This window comes from Syngnathus scovelli, chromosome 6 (genome assembly GCF_024217435.2).
Source record: "Syngnathus scovelli strain Florida chromosome 6, RoL_Ssco_1.2, whole genome shotgun sequence".
NCBI classification, from domain to species: Eukaryota; Metazoa; Chordata; class Actinopteri; order Syngnathiformes; family Syngnathidae; genus Syngnathus; species Syngnathus scovelli.
This window is the reverse complement of record NC_090852.1, coordinates 13,066,763-13,086,890: the sequence shown is the minus strand read 5'-3', so window position 1 is coordinate 13,086,890 and position 20,128 is coordinate 13,066,763. Positions and strand designations below refer to the sequence as shown.

Sequence of the window (20,128 nt, the reverse complement as noted above, 5' to 3'; positions counted from 1 at the left end):
AAATGGACTTGTCACACCATCATGATTCTTGGTGAGCAGCTAAAATTATTATTGTGGTGGTTTTGACATACTAATTATTCCACAACCAATTATTGTGTTCCACGTGTTTTTCTGGGAACTTCCTTGTTGTTCCAGACAGCCTTGTGTAGTTTCACTAAAGCGCTTAGTGATACACTTCCCCTTTTATGGCACCAAATTCTATACATGAATTAGAAACATTAAAGAATAAATATTTTATGGCATAAATAGGATTATTCCTGAGAAGTAGGGGTGTATAAATGCCACAATAATAAAGTGGCTCATTACGTACAATTAAAGCTTTCATCAAACAATAAAAGAAAATTAGGATTTTTATGAGTGAATTATTTTAGTTAAGTTTCCAAGTAAAATTTAATTCTTATCCATCTTTCCTAGTAAATAGTACCTACATGTCCAATCACATCATATCTGTATAATTCAATGACATTGGTAATCCACTTTAAGTGAACAGAATTTTTAGCAGATTATTTCAGCGATACACATGTCACTCCAAAATGAACTGATTCAGATATTTGTTGAAGTGTGTTTTTATTTTGTTACTTGTATCATATGTGTAATTTATTGACTGTAAATTATTACTTTGACCAACTCCACTTGAAGCGCCCCATTTTCTCCATCTGGGACTGTGCTTTGTTTTTTTTGCAAGGTATGTTGTGTTGCATCAACTCCTTACTGTTTTCCTACAAACATTAATTCTCTGTTTGGAACTGAAATAACTGAATGATAATGACAAGAATGCGACTGAGATTGAATGAGCAGTGTGGTGTGCTACTGCAGTGACACATTATACACTTACCCAAATGAATGAAAAAGTAGTTGTGACCAATCACATATTTGAGACAAGATCTTAATATTTTAATTTTGCAGTTGTTTCTGTACATTACTGCTTGAATGACCCAATCAAGAGTATTAACATTTTGATTTGAGATGCATAAACCTTCAATTGACAGCATAAACATCTGGTGATATTTTAGTGTCAAGCAGTATGGAGAAGAATGGTGTCAAAAGTTGGAGCTGTCTTTGTGGGTTTTAAAATAATTGGGTCATTACAATTGACGAATGTCTTAAATTGCATCATGTGGGTGGGCTATAATCATTACCTCAGAACGTGGATGCTTTGTACAAATTTTTTATTTTGTGTGAGGACAGGACTGATTATTCAACAAAGCAAAATTGATTATTTGAAAATGTTTGCATTGATAAGTGTCATTTCTGTAATTATGGCCCTAATGGCCTTATTTATCAGGCCTCAAAAGTGAAAGAAAACACTAGTGGCAAAGTGCTGGGAAATGTCAGCTTTCAAAGTACAATAATTTGTACTAAGATTATAGACACAAAAAACCTAAATTAAAACCTTTTTTAATTACTTGTGGATTTATGATGTTGTTACACTACATACTGGAGTGTTGCATTACTCATCAGTGAAGAGCCTGAGCACTTTCTCTGTTTTATTGAAGACTATTTTGTCAAAGAGGACTGTCCAGCTCACGCACGCACGCACACACGCAGGCAGGCACGCACATAGGCAGGCAGGCACGCACACAGCCTCACGTATTTCCAACACACTTGGGTTTTGAGGTTGCCAACGGCACGCAATGAACTAGTTGTATGCATGCTCAGTTGAACGTCTCAATTTACTGTTTTTCATTTGAGTGCTTTCTATTTATGGCGAATAAGTCATTTTTTTCAAAGACATATTAATGTACCCGTAATTCAGACTCAACTATGCTGTAAGCAGAGGCTACTGAGCCTATGGCGCATTTAAATTTACTTCTACATTCAGGCGACCTCACAGGAATGGAACTCCACCGTAAACCGGGGATTCTCAGTCAATGCCTGAATATGCATTTATTGTTAAAAATAAAAATGATGCATCACTTTAGATCAGTTTTCCCAACCACTGTGTCACAGCACATTAAAGTGCCATGAGAGATTATCAGATACAATTTCACTTAATTGGTCCAGAAAGATGTGATTGCTTTTTGTGAATAAATCAGAGTTCATGTTGACAAATTTGTAACTTCACATCATACCATCATTAATTTAGTGTTCATATTTATGGTGTGCTGTGGTATTTTTCCAATGTAAAATATATGGTTTGGCTCAATTCATGTGTAAACACTGGTTCAGACGACCACTGACTTTCCAGCTGCAAATCAGTACAGGGGACATCAAAGTGGGAGTTTGGAACCTTTTGCCACATCTAGAATTGGCCTCACTGCATAATAATCTATAATCAGTAGTTTTTCAACTTGTCAACTTTCACTGTATTGCGTTCAGGGGTCTTCTTGCAGTTCATAACGTAAAAGCTGCACGAGGAGTGTAATTTTGGCACTAAATACTGTAATTTATCTGTGTTTTTAGCTTAAGGCTTACTCTTGTCTCAAAAACTATACATTTATAATACATAATACATATATATCTATACATACATACATATAGTACATTCTAAAAACATGCATGGTAGGCCGATAAAACACTCTAAATTACCCGTCTGTAAGTGCCCTGTGATTGTCTGGCAACCAATTCAGGGTGTCCACCGCCTACTGTCCGAAGTCAGCTGGGATAGACTCCAGCACGCACGCGACCATCGTGAGAAGAAGCGGGTTAGAAAACGGATGGATGGAATGAAAAAAAAAGACATAGTATGCAGCAGACTGTCACATCTCCAGGATGAAAGCCAAACAATTCCAGCAAAAGGGACCTGAAGGGTCAAAGTGAAGAAAGATGCATTGTGTCGATAATAGATTCCTGTAGAGGAAAACAACATTTTTGGAAGTGATTCATTATCCCTGACAAGCCCACTTGCTTATAATATAATGTATTGAAGAACAGTGATGAAGGAAGTAATTTATTTCCATTCTTCGGGTTAAGAAAAATGTGCCTGTTTTTCAAGGTCCATGATGTGATCCAGGTTAAAAAACCACACCCTGCTTACACTAATAAACCTCTTGCCTGTCACTAGAAAACCAGAGTCTAGTGTCAGCCTGCATGTTGGGTCATGAAAGAAGGTCCAACCCCTTCGGGTCTGCACGCCTTGTGACCCCCACAATCACTTCTGCCTGTCAATCACCTGCTAAGCTCTCAAGAAAGGGAGGGTTAGCGTAAAGGAAGAACAAACAGCTCCAAACTCAAACTAATCCTTCTTTAAGGTGTTATCATCTATTCCACATGGCATGTTAAACCCATGCCACTCCAATGGTTCTCTCCAAACACTCGAACTACAGAACATGCTTGCACCACATTACGTATGTCAAAAAAGGGCAACATGAGCATATGAGGTTAAATGGCAGTATGCTGTCTTAATTTCACTTCACATAAGCCTATTCTTGCACTGCACTGCTATGTTGATATGGAAGACATTTACAATAGCAATTTGCTTTGGTGTGTCTCTAATCAGGCTTTCAAATTTTGCATGAAACAATGAGGGGTAGTGTCCACATCACCCAATGGAGCTCCCATAAATACCTATCGTTACATCCATGGTCAAAAATATTTTAGATACAGTCAGTGAATATCCAAAAGTCAAGACACCTCTCTTCAAATGTCTGTTTTTATGTGATATACTCATAGGTGCGGGAATCAGGGCACTTGGGGGCAAAAATCTTTTGCCTGCATTTGATGTGCCCCATTAATTCTTTTATCACATATTTTCACTCTCCTTATTTCTTGCCCTGGGTGGTGTACATGTTGCTTATCAGTAGCAAAACTGTACAGTAGCAAACTAGCAAAGCCATGTGTACTGTACTTATTTTTTAGCATAGTTTCCCTCTTTGTTGGAAGTGCCCCCAGAGCATTTTGGAACCGCCCCAACCCCACTCCACAAGTTGTTCCACCGCCACTGAAATAAATAAATAAGACGCAACCAAGGTAAATCGTCTACCAGATTTTTTTCTCGTGGAGCGGAAGTAAAAATAAACATCAGAAATATTGTGGTTACACAAGTGTGCACACTAAAACGGGGATGTGGCTGCCAAAGTTATATCAAATGGGAGTCAGCACACACTCTATAGATCATTTTTTTGGAGAGTTATTTTTCCTGCTTGGAAAATAGATTGCGCCAACACGTATAACTGTTAAACTTCCCGTTTGCGAATTGTGTGGTTACTGGTCAATTCAGAGGTCAGCCAAGCCACATCGCAATTGTGACACGGAAGCTAATGACGCTCAATTAGGAAGCAACCTGAAGCTCGTGCCTCTACTACACTTTAAAAATAGAGGCGCAAATAGTTGCATTATGCAACCAGTTGTGTTGAGTCATCTGTCTCACAAGTTACTCACCACAATAAAAATGACAGGGAGAGGAGCTTTTCACCGCAATGAAATAACAAATAAGAGAGTTATTAGGTTTATATGATTTATTTGGTTGTTAGTAACATAAGATCAAATATTCAAAAATAATTCCAGTTTAATACATATTAGAGACTTTCTTTGCACACAGAGAAGACTTGCAACTCTCTACTCTCCCTTTTGCAAACTCTTTGAAACCCCCATTTTTTTTTTAATCTAGCGGTTGTACTTTACTGTGCATGGGAGCACGACCGGAGGGGAAGACTCAGACACACTAGTGGATTTTGAAACTTATTCTTCACAAAGTCCAACAAAACATTTCCACGTTCTTCCGCTCTTTGCTTCACTGAAGTTTGGCTTAGCGAACGCATTCCGGACACCTAACCGGCTTCTGTCTTCACCGTCTTTCGGGAGTTTGGTTGGCCCGTGGCTGGCTGCCTCTCACAGGTCAGTCAAGGTACTATGACAAACATCGGGTTTCGGGGAGACTTGATCTTCGGTGCAGATATACGAAACACAAATACCAGTGTGGTGTGCTGTGGGAGTCAATTTGAGAATGTCGCACACTATAACAGTAGCGACAACACCCTTGGTGATATTTTCTTTTCTCTAACATTTAAAAAAAATCAGCTATTTTGTCAAATTTACATACCAGGATTTGTAGTCACGGCGCCGCAAACTAGGGGACGTGATGATGATTCCAAGGGGCTTTGAAAGTCAGGTTCCCTCCAAAATAACATTTTCAATTTGCAGTATGGTGATCTTTTATTTATTCCGGCGGCTCTACTCTGAAAGATGTTAAGCTCGCTCTTCCCTTTTTAATTTGACACCTTGACACAAAATTGTGGAACTGAACGGTGGCAAAACAAAAAAGAATGCCAAAAGCATTGGAAAACCATGGCCTTACATTTTGTCTACAATATCTATTCTATGCCATCTCCTCAAATCAGACTAGAGAATTCCAACATGATAGACAGTACACAGCACAGTTAACGTCTTGGAGACTTGTGTTTGATCTTTGTTGTCTTTGAGGCGACTATTTTTCCAGGTCTGAGGCACGGATGATTTCTTACTAATGTAGACATACAGTATTTGGACAATATATTCTCTAACAGAGCACACTGTTAGAAGATATTTTTCCTCATCACTGAGAAGCACTAGATCTTTCATCTTATGGCTGCAAAAGGCCTCCTTCCCAGCATGTGCATGGTCATGTGCATTAATCCCATGTTTAAGAGAGGCTGTACTATGAAATATTTTAATACAAGGAAAACACATAACTTTCATGACCAAACGTGAAATATTTTAGATTTATATAGCAATGCAACCCTGCTGTGTCTCATCCAAAAATGTTTAAGATCATTGTTTGTGTTGCTGTACCCACAGTAGGTATTACATAAATATTTGTCAATAAAACACAGTCTTGCACTGGGCTTTCATACTTGTCTTTTATTTTCATAATCACTAGCACATGCACGCACAAATAGGGCATTTAAGTAGAAAGGAAATGTCCAATAATCCAAATATGGTACTTGGTGTACTAATAATCACTGACATGACTTTGTGTACTAGTTAAGGCGGCTCGATTATGGATTAAAATCATAATCACGATTAATTTGTTCTATATAGAAATCACGATTATTGACACAATTATATGTTGGAAATTGGAACAGCATTTACTGAACATGTTTGGAATAGTATTTCTCCTGTTAACAGTGTTGGCAAAGTTCATTTTCTACACAAACTAGTTCAAAATTCAGTTCACAAATTAATTGAAATTAACTCGTGTAGTTCATAATTAAAAACATTTTGAACAAAGTTTATAGTTCCAAAAATGAAAAGTTTCTAAAAAAGTTGCTTCGAGTTGTTACCATCGACTGTTATGACTGCTTTTATCTCCAGTATGGACTAAGTGTGCTTGTTGTGCTCTGAATTTAAAGGGATTGAGAAGATCAACTTCCATTGGATACAAAGCAGGTCAGCTGTGTTCACTGCCGCAATGGAACAAACCGCCCATTTCTAACTCCAAGAGTTTGCAAAAATGCCAAGAGAAAGGAAACTCCACTCTTGCGTACAGTTCAGACGTGCTTTGCACGAGACTTGCGCCGAGTATGAATACTGTAAGCCCTATGTATGTTTTCAGTTCACACTTTGCACAGTCCCCTGATACCAAAACTGAAATTTACACAGAGTAATGGGGCAAAAAGTATGACTTTTGGGATAGTCCGGCAAGCATTATTTGCACATTAATTGTCAACCAGTGGTCCACGGCCCTTTAATGGTCCATGCTGGTATTCCAGGTGGTGAATTGGAAATAGAAAATAGTTGTATCATTTTTAAAAAAATAAAATGGATTTATTATTCAGACTTGATTTATTTTCCAGCTAATTTTGTGAATCATTTACCCATCCAAAATATATTTCAAATGTAGCTGAGATTCCCAAAATAGAGATATAGGCCTGTGTAGGTCTATCCTCCTTCGGTGCAAAATAAAGTAATACTCCGCCAAAGCAGTGGTCCCCGAGTTGCTTCTTGGTTATACTGGTGGTCCCTTAGACAAAACCAGTTGAAAACCCCTTGTATAGAAAATTGTGCTTCTATTTACAAACGTTTCTACATACAAACCCGATCGCAGAACCAATTGAGTTTGTAAGTAGAGGTATGACTGTAAAATTATACCTTAAAATATGAAAGGACTAGGAGCAATTTACAATTGATGGCAATGAGGTAATGGGAAGTATCTGGAACGAACAGAGTATGCAGAAAGGCTGTCAAAGTTTGGCGACCTCAGAGGAAGATTCATGAGCTCCAGCTGAATGAATTAGGGAAAATTCCCATCTAAAACCTTCACCAACTCATTCAACCTCCTACAGAAATTAGCATTTGAAAAAACCCAACATTGTTTCTTGGCTGCGCTTAAAGCAGTTAAATACCAACACTCACATTTTATTGGGGAGACCAGAAAGCTTTGGTGGCATAGTAAAATGAATGGATTTAGTGATTGAAGAGAAGAATCTTCCATTAATGGACGAGATTGGTCAGACATACGACAGAGCAAAGAACTGGGCTCAACTGTCGCCTTATTGCCTGTGACGTTTTTGAACCTCTTTTGTGGTTTCTAAACCTCATATCTTTGGCCTCCAGTCACTCTCTATTTATGCAAGAAAATAAAGAAGAGAACAGTGCCCCTCCTAAATCTGTAAACTGCAATTAAGCTAAATTCCACGTTTATTTCCAAATTCTGTCCTTGCTCCAGACCATGTGAGAGACTTCAGTCTAAAATTATCACACTTTTGGTCAGGAGGCCCAGTTGAAGCCAGCACTTGGACTGTCTTCTCTTAGGCCACAGGATCACAGAGATGCAGTGGCTCAAACTATTGTAATAGTCATTTGTATGGCCAAATGTGTATCATCTGACAATTTGAAAATGTGACAGAGCTTACCATGTGATCATAATATTTCCCAGATATTATCCATATATCTTCTGACTGTTGCATTTAAACTGAAAAACAAACTGATCAACTCATGATAAGAAGTTTCAAGTCCAACTAGCCTCTTGAGGACAAAAGCATGTATCTCATGAGACAGCTCAAACGGTGGCATGATGTCATATTTGCCATACTAACCAGCGGGCCTGACGTCTGTTGGCAAACACAAGCCCACACACTCCTGTCTGCACTCCTTCTCCTTGTCCATCTCTCCATCATGTGTTTACATGTTAGTGGAGTTAGTGACAGGGCTGTAATTGGAAGCCTTCAACCATGTTATTTGCGAGACTGTTGTCCTTTCTTGGGAGTGTGGTGGTCAGCAGAGAAAAACAACATTTACATCCCAAGGGGAGGGGCAAAGCATCAACCAGACATTATCCCTCATTGGCTGTGGTCAGGGACGGGCATGTGAAAGAGGTAGGCAAAAAAGATGAGGGCAGATTTGTATCCATGGGAGAGACCATTTGTGTCAAACATGCAAAAATTTCAAGAAGTATTCAAATGTGCACAAGGAAGGATGTCACACAAGTCTTTGTATTCTGAGGCATTAATCGTCATGTGTAGCTATTCTCAAACTATTCATTAAAGTGAATTTTTATTTGATAAAAACAACATTGTAGTTTAAAAGGACAGGACAAAGCATCCAAAACTTGTCAAACTAAGTTGGATTTGTTCTGAATATAAATATTTATATGCTCTAAATGGAAATTGTATAACATTTCAAGGTTATTTACATTACAAAAAACCAACTGTTTTATGAAGTTTTGTTGATATTTCGCAAGTTTTAACATTTTAACTTGAAACTTGGCAGTGTGAATCAACCATTTATATGTTCTTAATATAAATATTTATATGCTCTAAATGGAAATTGTATAACATCTCAAGGTTATTTACATTACAATAAAGTTATAAAGTTTTGTTGATATTTTGCCAGTTTTAACATTTTAACTTAAAACGTGGCTGTGTGACAGCGTGGCAGTGTGAATCATTTTGAGCTGAACTGCATTTAGACTGAGATTAAGTGAATTTTGTACTTACCACGTATGTCGTCACATGTAAACTTCTATTCCTAGAAACAAAAAAGAAGACAAATTAAAATCATTACACGGCATCAACTGAAAAATAAGTTTGTAGTCAGAGTGTGCAGATATTAAATGTTAAGGAGATATATCCACTGCAACTCAAATTCAAGCAAATATACAGTCTGGACATACAAGTGATTAGCTCTTGTTACAGGTTTAAATCAATATACTGCCTGGTTTAAAAACAAATTCGGTAACGCTTTCCCTCTAATTAGATTGTTACAGCCAAAGCTCCTTTGACACTGCCTGTAAAAGGTGGCTCTTTTTATTTATTTATTTATTTCTATTTATTTTTTAAAGATGCTCTGGTTGCTGTTCAAAGTTCCTTAACTCAAGGCAACAAGCAGCCTTCTGTTTATTTAACAAACTACCCTAGATGACATGTTTTGTGGTTATGGGTATAATGTTAGTCTGTATGTTTCAGAAGAGTCAAATTACAATAAAATGGAATGAGTGTATTTTAGGATTTATGGGAATTGTGGATAGACTCAGACTGACCATTTCAGAATCCAGAACTTAGCCACATCAAAAGACCTTGTCCAAACATCATTGCAAATCCCCAAAAATGCTAAACAAAATATGCAGTCCTATGTGCGCCATCGTCAGACCAAATACCTTTTCGAATGGATATGGAATGAGTAATTTGACAGTGACTTCACGAATCACTAATGCAACTTGTGGAAGAGAATCTGAAAAACATCACGTCTAGTGTTCTAACCAAGTAAATATTGTACATGAACTCATCTACTGCACTACAAAGCAAAACTAAGAATCAAATTGCACCGCTACAAATCATTCAAATGTAAAATAACAGATTTTGTTTTTAGTTGGATTCAAGCAGGCAGACGTGGTTAATGTAATACAGACTTGAAGCCCCCCTAGATCACGAGTGGCTTCAATGTGACCAGAATGAAAGAGAATTAAAAAGTAGTTAGCAGGGGGTGGTGACGATGAGTAATCTAAAGATGCGTGTTTAGTCTGCAAACATCCAAGAGTGCTTATTTTTTTATCAGCCAGGTGCCACTCCATGTGTTTGTGATGATAATATAATGCACATTTCAGTGCTGAGCAGATGGACGCGTAATAAGACCTGCTTTACTGAGTCCAGTGACACACATCCACCAGTGGGAATAGAATGGCTCATCCACAAACAGTTACCTTATTAAATCGTTAAACAAAATCCATCCAGGCTTCAAAGTAAAACAGTAAAACTTCAATTCCAAACATTGACTCATCATGACGTTGGAACAAAGAACTCATTTTGAAACACATAAGGAGGAGTTAAGTGCAGAAGAAGTTGTGTTTCCTGGAATGGAAGCCTATGACCAGTGGTTGGCGCCTCAGCCGTTCTGAGGTTGACCCTACTTGAACCGTTGTCTATATGTGCGCTGGCTGTCGACCAGTCCAGGGTGCACCCCAGTCAGCAAGGATACGTTTCATCAAACCTGCAACCCTAGTGAGATACCATAGATAGACGGATGAATGGATGGAATTGTTAACTTCTCCCGGTTCTTTTCTCTTCAATGCTCACAATGCTAATAGTAACTACCATTCTCAGTTGAACTATTTAATGGATGCTGGAAAGATTGAGACAATGCCGCGGAACCTTTTCTGCTAGAGTGCGGAAAAAGATCTAACCCCCATCTCCACGATTCCTTTTCTTCCACTCTTGTCTGACCACCCACAAGGGGGGCGACTCTGCATGATAATCAAGGCCCTCATGCATCAACAACAAAAAAAAAAAAGGCTCACAGTACTCCTATGGAAAAGATCATTTATGGGAGCAATTAAGGTGACCGTTATTTCTTTCCTATTGTCAAGATCAACTAAACCATTCAATGGGTTAAAATAAAAATAATTGAGAGTCCCCAAAATTCCAAACAGTGCTGGTTTCACTTAAAATATGAAGCTCTTAAACTAAAGGTAATCTTCTGCTATAGTATCACTAGTTCAGCTACATCTTGTTTAATCTTACCTGTCGTAAGCCTGAGCAAGATGTCAAATGCAGCTGCAGTATGTAACTTTGTTTTTCCCCATGAGCACAATGTACAGGAGATGAATGTGATGACATACTTGTTTGGAGTTTATATGCGAGTGGCCGCGCAGCTGAGCTCTTACATCCTATGCCCATTAACCTCGAGCTCCGAGACCACCCCGGCATGAGTGTGAGGATAAACATTTCTTAGTGGATTCAGCAGGGAAAAGCTCTGCTGCATTGTGAAGGCCAAATAATGCTTTGCTCAATTAGTCAACATAAGGGCCAGGAGACTCAAAGAGGTCAGGTTCAACACACAAGAGAAACAAGGAACAAGAAATGTATGCTTTGCTACACATGCTTGTGTTTTCCACTGTTAGTTGAATGAAAAGATGATTTGGATAATCTACCAAGCAGCCCAGTCTTGGTTTGAAATAAGAAATGTATATTTCATGTTTCACATGTTAATGACTCCAACATGACACTTTCCCACCACAACCAGACAGGACACTTTTTCAAAAAATATGAGCTACCATGCTGTGTAAGACAGACCGGTACAGTACAATAAGCAGCGGAGCTTTACTTGTGGAAATGTGACCCCGTAAAACCGGGATGCATATACACAATTATAATTCCTCCAGAATTTACCTGATTTGGGTGTAAATCAGATTGTGTTTTATTTGGAACTACGATGAAATGAGTGTATTTGTCTGCCTTAACTATTAATGCTTAACTTTTTAAATGAGCAAAAATGCTTTAAAAAAAGGACTTAGCATTTTGTTGTTGTTGCATAGGAGTCATAAACCCAAGGCGGCATTAAAAATTAAAAATGCTCAATTCAAAATACCAAAACCTTTTGAGTACAGTAATATATGATCGATAAGCAAATCTTTACCAACACAATTTAATTACTTTTAGCGTGTTCATTGAGCTAAGGGTGAAGAATGTAGCGATTGATTATGACTGAATGTTGGATCTTTTTTAATATTTTTGGGTGGACAACTGAAAACTATAATGTAGTTAAACTTTCTTGTTGCATGATTTATGAGCATGTCAAAGAATTATGTTTCCTTATCATAACATCTCATTTTATTAGTTATGCGTCCTAGGGAGTTAAAATTCCAACATTTGAAAAGCAATTTTAATCATTTTTCTTCAGATATTATATTCTGCTTCTCTTTGCTACTTTTCTGGCTTGCTCAACACCCTTCTTTTAGTTTATTTGATGTTTTTGTGAACTTATCTCTGAACGACCTGCAATGTTTCAACATGTCAAAAGAAAACTTCAAGCCTTAGCAAGGTAGCCTGTTTAAATAGATTGTAGCGTTTGATAAAATTAGACATCCAGGGTCGAGTTCACTAAAGGGTTGCCTCACCTTTGCGTGTGACTAACTGGTATAAATGGAGCAAATGGCATCTAACTCACAAAGCCTGCGCAGATGGTGAAATGCGTCACAAACTACAATGCTGGACAGAATGCGTCTATTTGGTGCCGGTGGCATTTAAATGAGGTAGTTGGTGGAGAAATTGCCCACCTCCGTGCAAATGAGCCTCATTGATAAACAACATCTAATTTATCCGCCACAAACAGTTTTGGGGGCACACATTGCCTACAGCAATGTGGTGTAAAATTGGCGCTACTCAGTCGCAGCACCGCTAAGGCAATGTGAGGGAACATTCCAACATATGCAATGCATCCATCCATCATCTGAACTGCTTATCCTCACGAGGGCATGTCATCTGATATTGTGTGTGAAGAAGGCATGGATGGATGAATTAAGGAAATTTCTATTTTCAGTAATGATAAACTTGTACATTGATCACATAGTTTCCGTCCAAATACCGCACTTGAATGAGGGCAGTCTTATCAGATATATGCTACATCATTGACACAAAAATAAAGTTACTGTCCACCCATCATGCACTTTTAACCTTTACCACCATAATTTACTGATCAGCAGGAGATAAAAGTCATTACGTCTTAGTCACATACTGATGAATTGCTTTTGTCAAAATGAGACAATACTAAAATAACAAAACCAAAAAGAAAGGTTGATTGGGAAATTGTCACCGTGGCTCATAATTAAAACAAAATGCATAGAGATCGACAGCTGTGGGAAAAGTCTAAAGAGAAATAGCTCGAAGGCATGACAGTGCACACGCCCTTCTCTTTTACAGGGCAGTATAGCATTTGTTTCGACAAATGTGTAAATATATGTGTAACACATTTTTCACCAGGGGATCAAAAGAGTACAATAGATAAAACAAAAACAAAAGAGCTCTATCAAAACTATGTTGAGTTTAAATTAACAGTATCAAGGAGGAATGAAATCAATATTTTGGTTACCTTTTCTAAGGTATCAAAAACAACTCTCGTGGAATGTAGCTGTACACCAACACAAACTCCCATTCTAATAACAAAAACATGGTAAAGTAATATCTCAGAGTCATTCAATGTTGAGAACTGTTTTTTTTTTTTTTTGGTATATGGCTGAGTTTTTATGTAAAACCTTTTCTTCTGTTGAATCTTATATGTATCACAAGGAATTTGAAATGGTCTGTTTTGGTGGTGTCTCTTGATGTGCATCAACAGGAAGTGCTTTTAGGAATTATTTAATGAATATTTTGCAGATTTTAAGAGAGACAGAGTAGTTCTTGGACTCGGGCATTTGGCGTTGGGTTGTAATTCTGACAATTGGTCCTATTTTTGTAGATAGGCATACGTGCGCTTAGCTTAAAATAGTCAGGACATGTCTCATCAACTGTGTTTGGGAAATCTGGGAAATCGTGGGTATTTTCTATTACATTTAACCGGTTTTAATGTGAATTAAAATTCTTACAAAATATTAAAAAATTACAAAATAGGGCTCTAAATCATTTAAATCATAACATTGAGGCTTTACTTCCAAATATATTGCTCCTAATTTGATGCTTTTTTTTTGGGTCCTTCACACTTATTACTTCACACAATATACTTTACAAGCAGGTAATGGGCCAGTCATTATTTCCAAATATATTGCTCCTGAACTGACGCTGAGTGAACATGCAATTTAGCCCCCACTATTTGGGATCTTAGTTAAGCAGGTCTTTTGACTTACCCCAAAGAAAAAGAAAAAAGGATCATACTGCTGACTCATTATTTTACTTTACTAAAGTCAGCAGTATGACAAGACAAGCCAGAAGACAGGCTTTTTGTTTGTCTCGCGAGTAAATCATTACCATTTAGATTTTTTCATCCCAGTGTAGCCACATGGATGACTCATGAGGTATGTTTCTGCTATCCTTCCACTCAATCACCAAATTACTCATCGCTGTCTGACCAACAAATGTTGCATTAGCACCTCATGTGGAGTAATAGACTCAAGGTGTTCTCATGATTTATCGTTTGGTCTGACAAGAATGAATTGGAAAATACGTACAATTTCCCTTTGGTTCAACAATGGCAAAATCAAGACGCTCCCATATAAACCAATAAACGTCATGTCAGGGCCTTGCCAAATCATTGTTTTTCACACTTGACATTGGGACAGTACATGAAAAATGTCCAAAAGCTGTTAACATTTCTGGAATCAAAAATGTTTTGCTCAGAGCAACAGTATCTTATGGTAGCCAGTGTGTCTCGTGGTTGGGTCAAATGGAGGTCGGATCGTGCTCCTGCCACAAACAAACCACTCTCAAATTCATAGTGACCCAGACCAAGACCATTTCCTCCAAACAGTGTTGGTCCACACTAAAGTACGACTGCTGTGATTGAACTTTCCCAAACAAATTGAAGCAAGGCAGAGCTGACACACAGTCCAGTTCTACCGGATTAAACAATGTGGTTTTCAAAGCACCCACTTGTTTGTCTCTATTGGGAACCTTGCAACCACACAAAGTAGTCTGAGCTGTGGATGGATATTCATGTCACGGCGTGGCTGCTTCCGTCCGCTAAGGTTAAGTAGATGCTTTGTATCCAAGTTGATGTAAAACATCATTGGGACATATTTTTTAAAAACACGCTTTCAACGTTTTCATGGTTGACCGATACGACTGGATATTGTCACAAACACTTCATAGTTCATGTATATTAGGGCTGCAACTAACGGTTATTTCAATAATCGATAATAAAATAAAAATAATGATTGATGAATGTGATTTTTAGAAGCACATACGGACGGACGGATGGACGGACACAGACAGACTCTCTCTACAGAGAGAGAGAGAGAGAGAGAGAGAGAGAGAGAGAGAGAGAGAGAGAGAGAGAGAGAGAGAGAGAGAGAGAGAGAGAGAGAGAGAGAGAGAGAGAGAGAATATACATATATTATATATACACGCATATATATTATTACATAATTAATTCATATATATGTATATAGTGCTTATTGCACTACTTTAAGTCAGAAGGACATTCGTTCAAGTTTTCTGTTTTTCTCCTCTTTTGCAGCTCCTAAACATCTTTTAACATTCATGCCATATCATTTTGTCATCCCCATGGACAAACAGGTGTTAAAGCACACGTGCATTCAAGCTACCCAATGTTGAATTGCTGTAAATGCTCAGCCTCCAGTCCAGATAACCAAAATTGTGATTTAAAAAAAAAAAAAAACACCAGTCCACAAATCAAGAATGGAGCCCACTGGCTGTGTTGGTTAACCTCTCTGACACACGCAGGCCTCAGGCCTCGAGCCTTGCTCTTGTCCAAACACAAACAAGCAAACCACACAACCAAAATCATAAATACAGCAAAACCAGGCTGCGCTACTACTCAAGGGAAGTGCAGACAAGAACAAAAATACAGTTGTTTTCAATTTGTCATAGTTTGGACCTGCAGTTCTTGCAAGCATATATCAAAATCAGTGTGCCTGGTTTATACTGTTTCAGAAAATTTTAGCACAAGCACTGAACCTGAAAATCCGACAGGGATCTTGAATCCGTTGAATTGCAGAAGTCACATGAGAATACAGACAAACGCATTATTGGTAGCCCTTGCCAACGAAAATGTCTGTGTCCATAAATACGTACCCATGACAGTTAAACATCCAGGTTATGAGTTGAGATGTGTGAAAGAGCAGCAGCTTGGCTGAGCCATTTCATTGCTTAACACACATCTGTCACCTCCTCCAATCTGAGTCACTACATGCATAAAGCTGTAGAACAAAGGCAACTTTTTGCTCGTATAATTGTTTTAACAGACACATAGGGTAGTGATGTGAGTGAAATACACCCATGCATGTACTACCACAAAACACATCACCCTTGCCGTGTTGTTGCTATTAAACAGATGTGTGTTCAACCAGCACATGTGGTTTGGGGAAAAGATTTTCCTCTTGAGCAAACTGTCAAGTATGAGCTCCCAAGTCTGAATGTCCTCCAAAATGCATGAAGACTGTGACAGATCCCAGACAACATTTAAATTTACAGGGAGGGAGGGGCTGGGGTGACTGGCAGGTGGCCTGATACTTGGTCATTACACTTCTGGGCGCCCATCCTGCCATTGTCATAACTCATATCATACAGCCCTATTAGAACATCTACATAGATGTCAGTAATCATACCAAGGTCTTGAAAACATACGCAACGTGATCACTATTCACAATCATCACTGATCTCAGCTTCTTTTCTCTATTACTCTTAAATCACTTATTACGTACCGTATTTTCCGCACTATAAGGTGCACCGGATTATAAGGCGCACCTTCAATGAATGGCCCATTTTAAAACTTTGTCCATATATAAGTCCATATATTTGGACACGCCTGCCGTAGTGGCTCAATATTGGTCCATATATAAGGCGCACCAGATTATAAGGCGCACTGTCGGCTTTTGAGAAAATTGGAGGATTTCAGGTGCGCCTTATAGTGCGGAAAATGCGGTACTAAGCACTTGTTCATTGAGTGCATCAAAACTTCATTTGGTGTCAGAGTATACGGTTTCTGGACTAAAGCCATATCTAATCTACAGGTGTACCATGCCGCAAGCGATTCTAGTGGGCTGACTTTTGTAAAAATGGTTGTGGGATTTTCCACATGGAGAACATGACGGGTGGAAATATCGAGAAATTGAAAATGTCGAGGCATTCTGTATTCTGTGATATCCTCTGTGATATCGACCCTCGTGGGGAACGACGGGTTAGAAAACCAATGCACGGACGATCTTTCATATTTCAACGTGATAAATTGAGACTTGAGACGAGAAAAGGACTGATGAAACAGAGATTGGACATCTTAGCATGAATGCCAAGCGTCATGTTTAAAGAAAACCAAGCAAGCACAATAAATCAAATTTTAATCTTCCTCCACATATTGTTGAAAAGAGCAACAGGACAGGAGTAGAAAATGTGGTCCCTTCTAATCTACACCAGACAGTTAGAGAACGCACAGGAGCTTCCATCAGCTTCCGCCAAGTCAAACCAATACCAGTTCTTACTATGCTCATGCTTACCTCAATACGAGCCACAGACTCTGCCACAAATTGCCATCCGCCAAGGGTGACAATCTTGCAAGCCCACCCACAACTTTGGTGATGCTAACCTAAAGGCAGGCCCAACTACCACTTCTGCCACCGTTGAGTACACTATAATCACCCATGACATTTAAACTAAGGCAATAACTCAATGTATGTTTCTGTAAGTATGTCTTCATATTGAGACACAGAATAGTCAAACATGCAGGTGAGAGGGATGAAACTTTTGTATAATTTTACACATTGCGTCATTAATGGAAAATTATTCAGTGGAATCAACCACAATCTTTTCCATAATGCTGGTTGACTTTCACATTTTCTTCCAATTGGGGAATAATGTTGTGATATAATGTTAATTCATTCCAGCCTCAAATTGATGCTACTATAAAACAGGCAATATTTTAAGTAACATTCTAACATCCCTAATTGTCATAAGTATAGAGAAGTATAACCACTAACTAACAAAACCACAACAAACAACAACAAACTAAAAATACTCACCCTGTGAATATGCTTGAATGAAGCATATGAGGAAAGTGGCATTTTTAGATATAGGTAAATGCAGATATTTTGTGTCATGTATTTTAAAGGGAACAAATTGTGGAAAACGTTAGGTAAGAAGATGTGTTGCATGTCTCTTTATTTGCCCTGGTGACCAGTCCAGGGTGTAGCCCATCTTTCGCCCAAAGTTGGCTGGAAGAGGGATAGTTTGCCACGGCGCACATGCAAAGAGGTAACTGTTGCATCCGCAAGTCAAAATGCTTTTATTGTCCTCAAGCTAAGGGCACCGGCTTGCTTTTCACACACTGGGCTCTGCTTCTGCTGAGTGGAGGCAAGCCGTTGGCCATTGAGCAAAGATAGCCAAATAGTGAAAGGTATGCGCCGACCAGCTCTACCATATAGGTTGTCCAAATATATTGAGAATGCTTCAGCCTTGTGGTATTTCTCACTTTTCCTCTTTCCCTTTACCCTTTCAACATGGCTAAAAGACAAATAATGAGAATTAATGGACGGTAAACATGATGTTTGTTGGAAAGTGTCTGCGGTCATTTTTAAGCTAGTCATTACAGTTAATTTGCTTTCAGTTGCAATTAATTCTCTTGCTCATGTTGCACTCAGCAGAAAGCACAGGGCCTCTACTTATTATACTTATACCTTATTATACTATATTAGAACAAAGCAAAATCCAACAAAATAGTCGCTAATGTTTATTTACAAATATTACTTACTATTTTGTTTAGTTGTGAAATAAAGTTTCCGGGCAAAAAAGGACCGACCCTATATATGTCTTTTATACATACAGTAGCTGCACACAAATATGAAAGGTCACCTCCCAGGCCTTTGTGTTTGGACAAAATTCAAAGAAAAATACACATTTTTAAAAATACCCAACCTTTTATGGGCTAGGCCCAACAGGTGCCACAGGAAACAAAGAAGTAGCGAGCTGGAAATAGAGGCTGGACAACTTTCGGTCCATGTAATTGGTTCATCATGACATGAGTATGTGCCCATTAAGGGCAAGGTTAGAACTGTACAACTTTGTAATGTTCTGCCACCGTATGTTACGCCAGACCACAATTAAGATGATTTAAAGACTGTTAAATGCAATCAGTCTGTCATGGTGTAATGCTCAGTCAAATGAGGACAAGTCCGTCATCTTGATAATGGCTAACAATTGTACTATTATAACTGGTGCCATTTCTGACGTCGCTGCGGTTATCGATGTGTAACCATCCAAGGCAACAGTTCAACGGCAGCAAATGTGAGCGTGCTAACTAATAGAGGTAGATTGTCAGGTTTATTCCAAGCACACTTGGGAGGGAGCTTTCCAACTTAAGTCTCTTCCCTCTACTTCCAGCTCAACATGTCGTCTTTCATTACCAGAGACGATTCGTTCAGCCACTGAGTTCAATGTTTATTTTCTGAGTCATACGGGACACCCGAAGTTCAAACTTTCTGCAACACTGACATTCAGGGGAACAGTAACTGTTGTATTATAAGTTGGCAAATGTATCATTAAACCCAGAGATCAAAAAAGAATTTCACACAATTACTCTACTGCACGATATGTACTCGCTCTGCCACAACTTTTCCCACCTCAGTTTGGAATGGTCCGTTTTCCTCTACAATAGTTCATATTTTTAACTGCGTAGCACTTATTCGGCTGTACTTCAAGATCCTACTTCTTTTGCACAACAAAACAGACGTGCCTCAGACGTTGCGGACATCGGGAGATGCAAACAACACTAAGAGTGGGACAATCAAGATCTTGACATATTTGTACTTCATCTGTTGTGTTCTTACGTTGACTAAGAATAAGTTAAATGATCAAAACCACATCTCAATAACTAAAACTTAAATTTGACTTCTGAAGATGACTCGTAAATAAGCCATACTCTGCAGCAGACATCAAAACAGCACAGAACAATAAGTTTTATTAGAGACTGCTCTGCACTCCAAATTGCCTGTAGGTGTGATTGTGAGTGTGAATGGTTGTCCGTCTAAGCGTGCCCTGCGATTGCTGGAAACCCGTTCAGGGTGTCCCCCGCCTACTGCCCAAAGACAGCTGAGATAGGTTCCAGCATGCCCGCGACCCTCGTGAGAAACAGTGGTTCGGAAAATCCATGTGTAGATGGACGGATGGATGGAATGTGATTTCATATTTCAACTTAATAAGTTGAGACCACAAGAATGGAAAAGGTTGGATGAATCAAACCTTCATCAAAGACTACTATTCAGAATTGAGGGAATGATAACGCAGCAATGTAAAAAGACATTCAGGATTTCTGCTCCTGAGTTGTTAGGACATCA

At 38.6% G+C, this 20,128-nt stretch overlaps 1 protein-coding gene across 3 annotated transcripts in view; it reads right to left on the bottom strand.

Annotated features, from left to right (window-relative positions):
• The window catches only part of LOC125971210 (zinc finger protein 469), a 156,594-nt gene that overhangs the window by 62,689 nt on the left and 73,777 nt on the right, over positions 1-20,128 (bottom strand). For all 3 annotated transcript variants that reach the window (XM_049724256.2, XM_049724257.2, XM_049724258.2), the window contains one exon: positions 8,856-8,886. The gene's annotated coding sequence lies outside the window, so the exon portion shown is untranslated. The remainder of the gene's footprint in view (positions 1-8,855; positions 8,887-20,128) is intronic.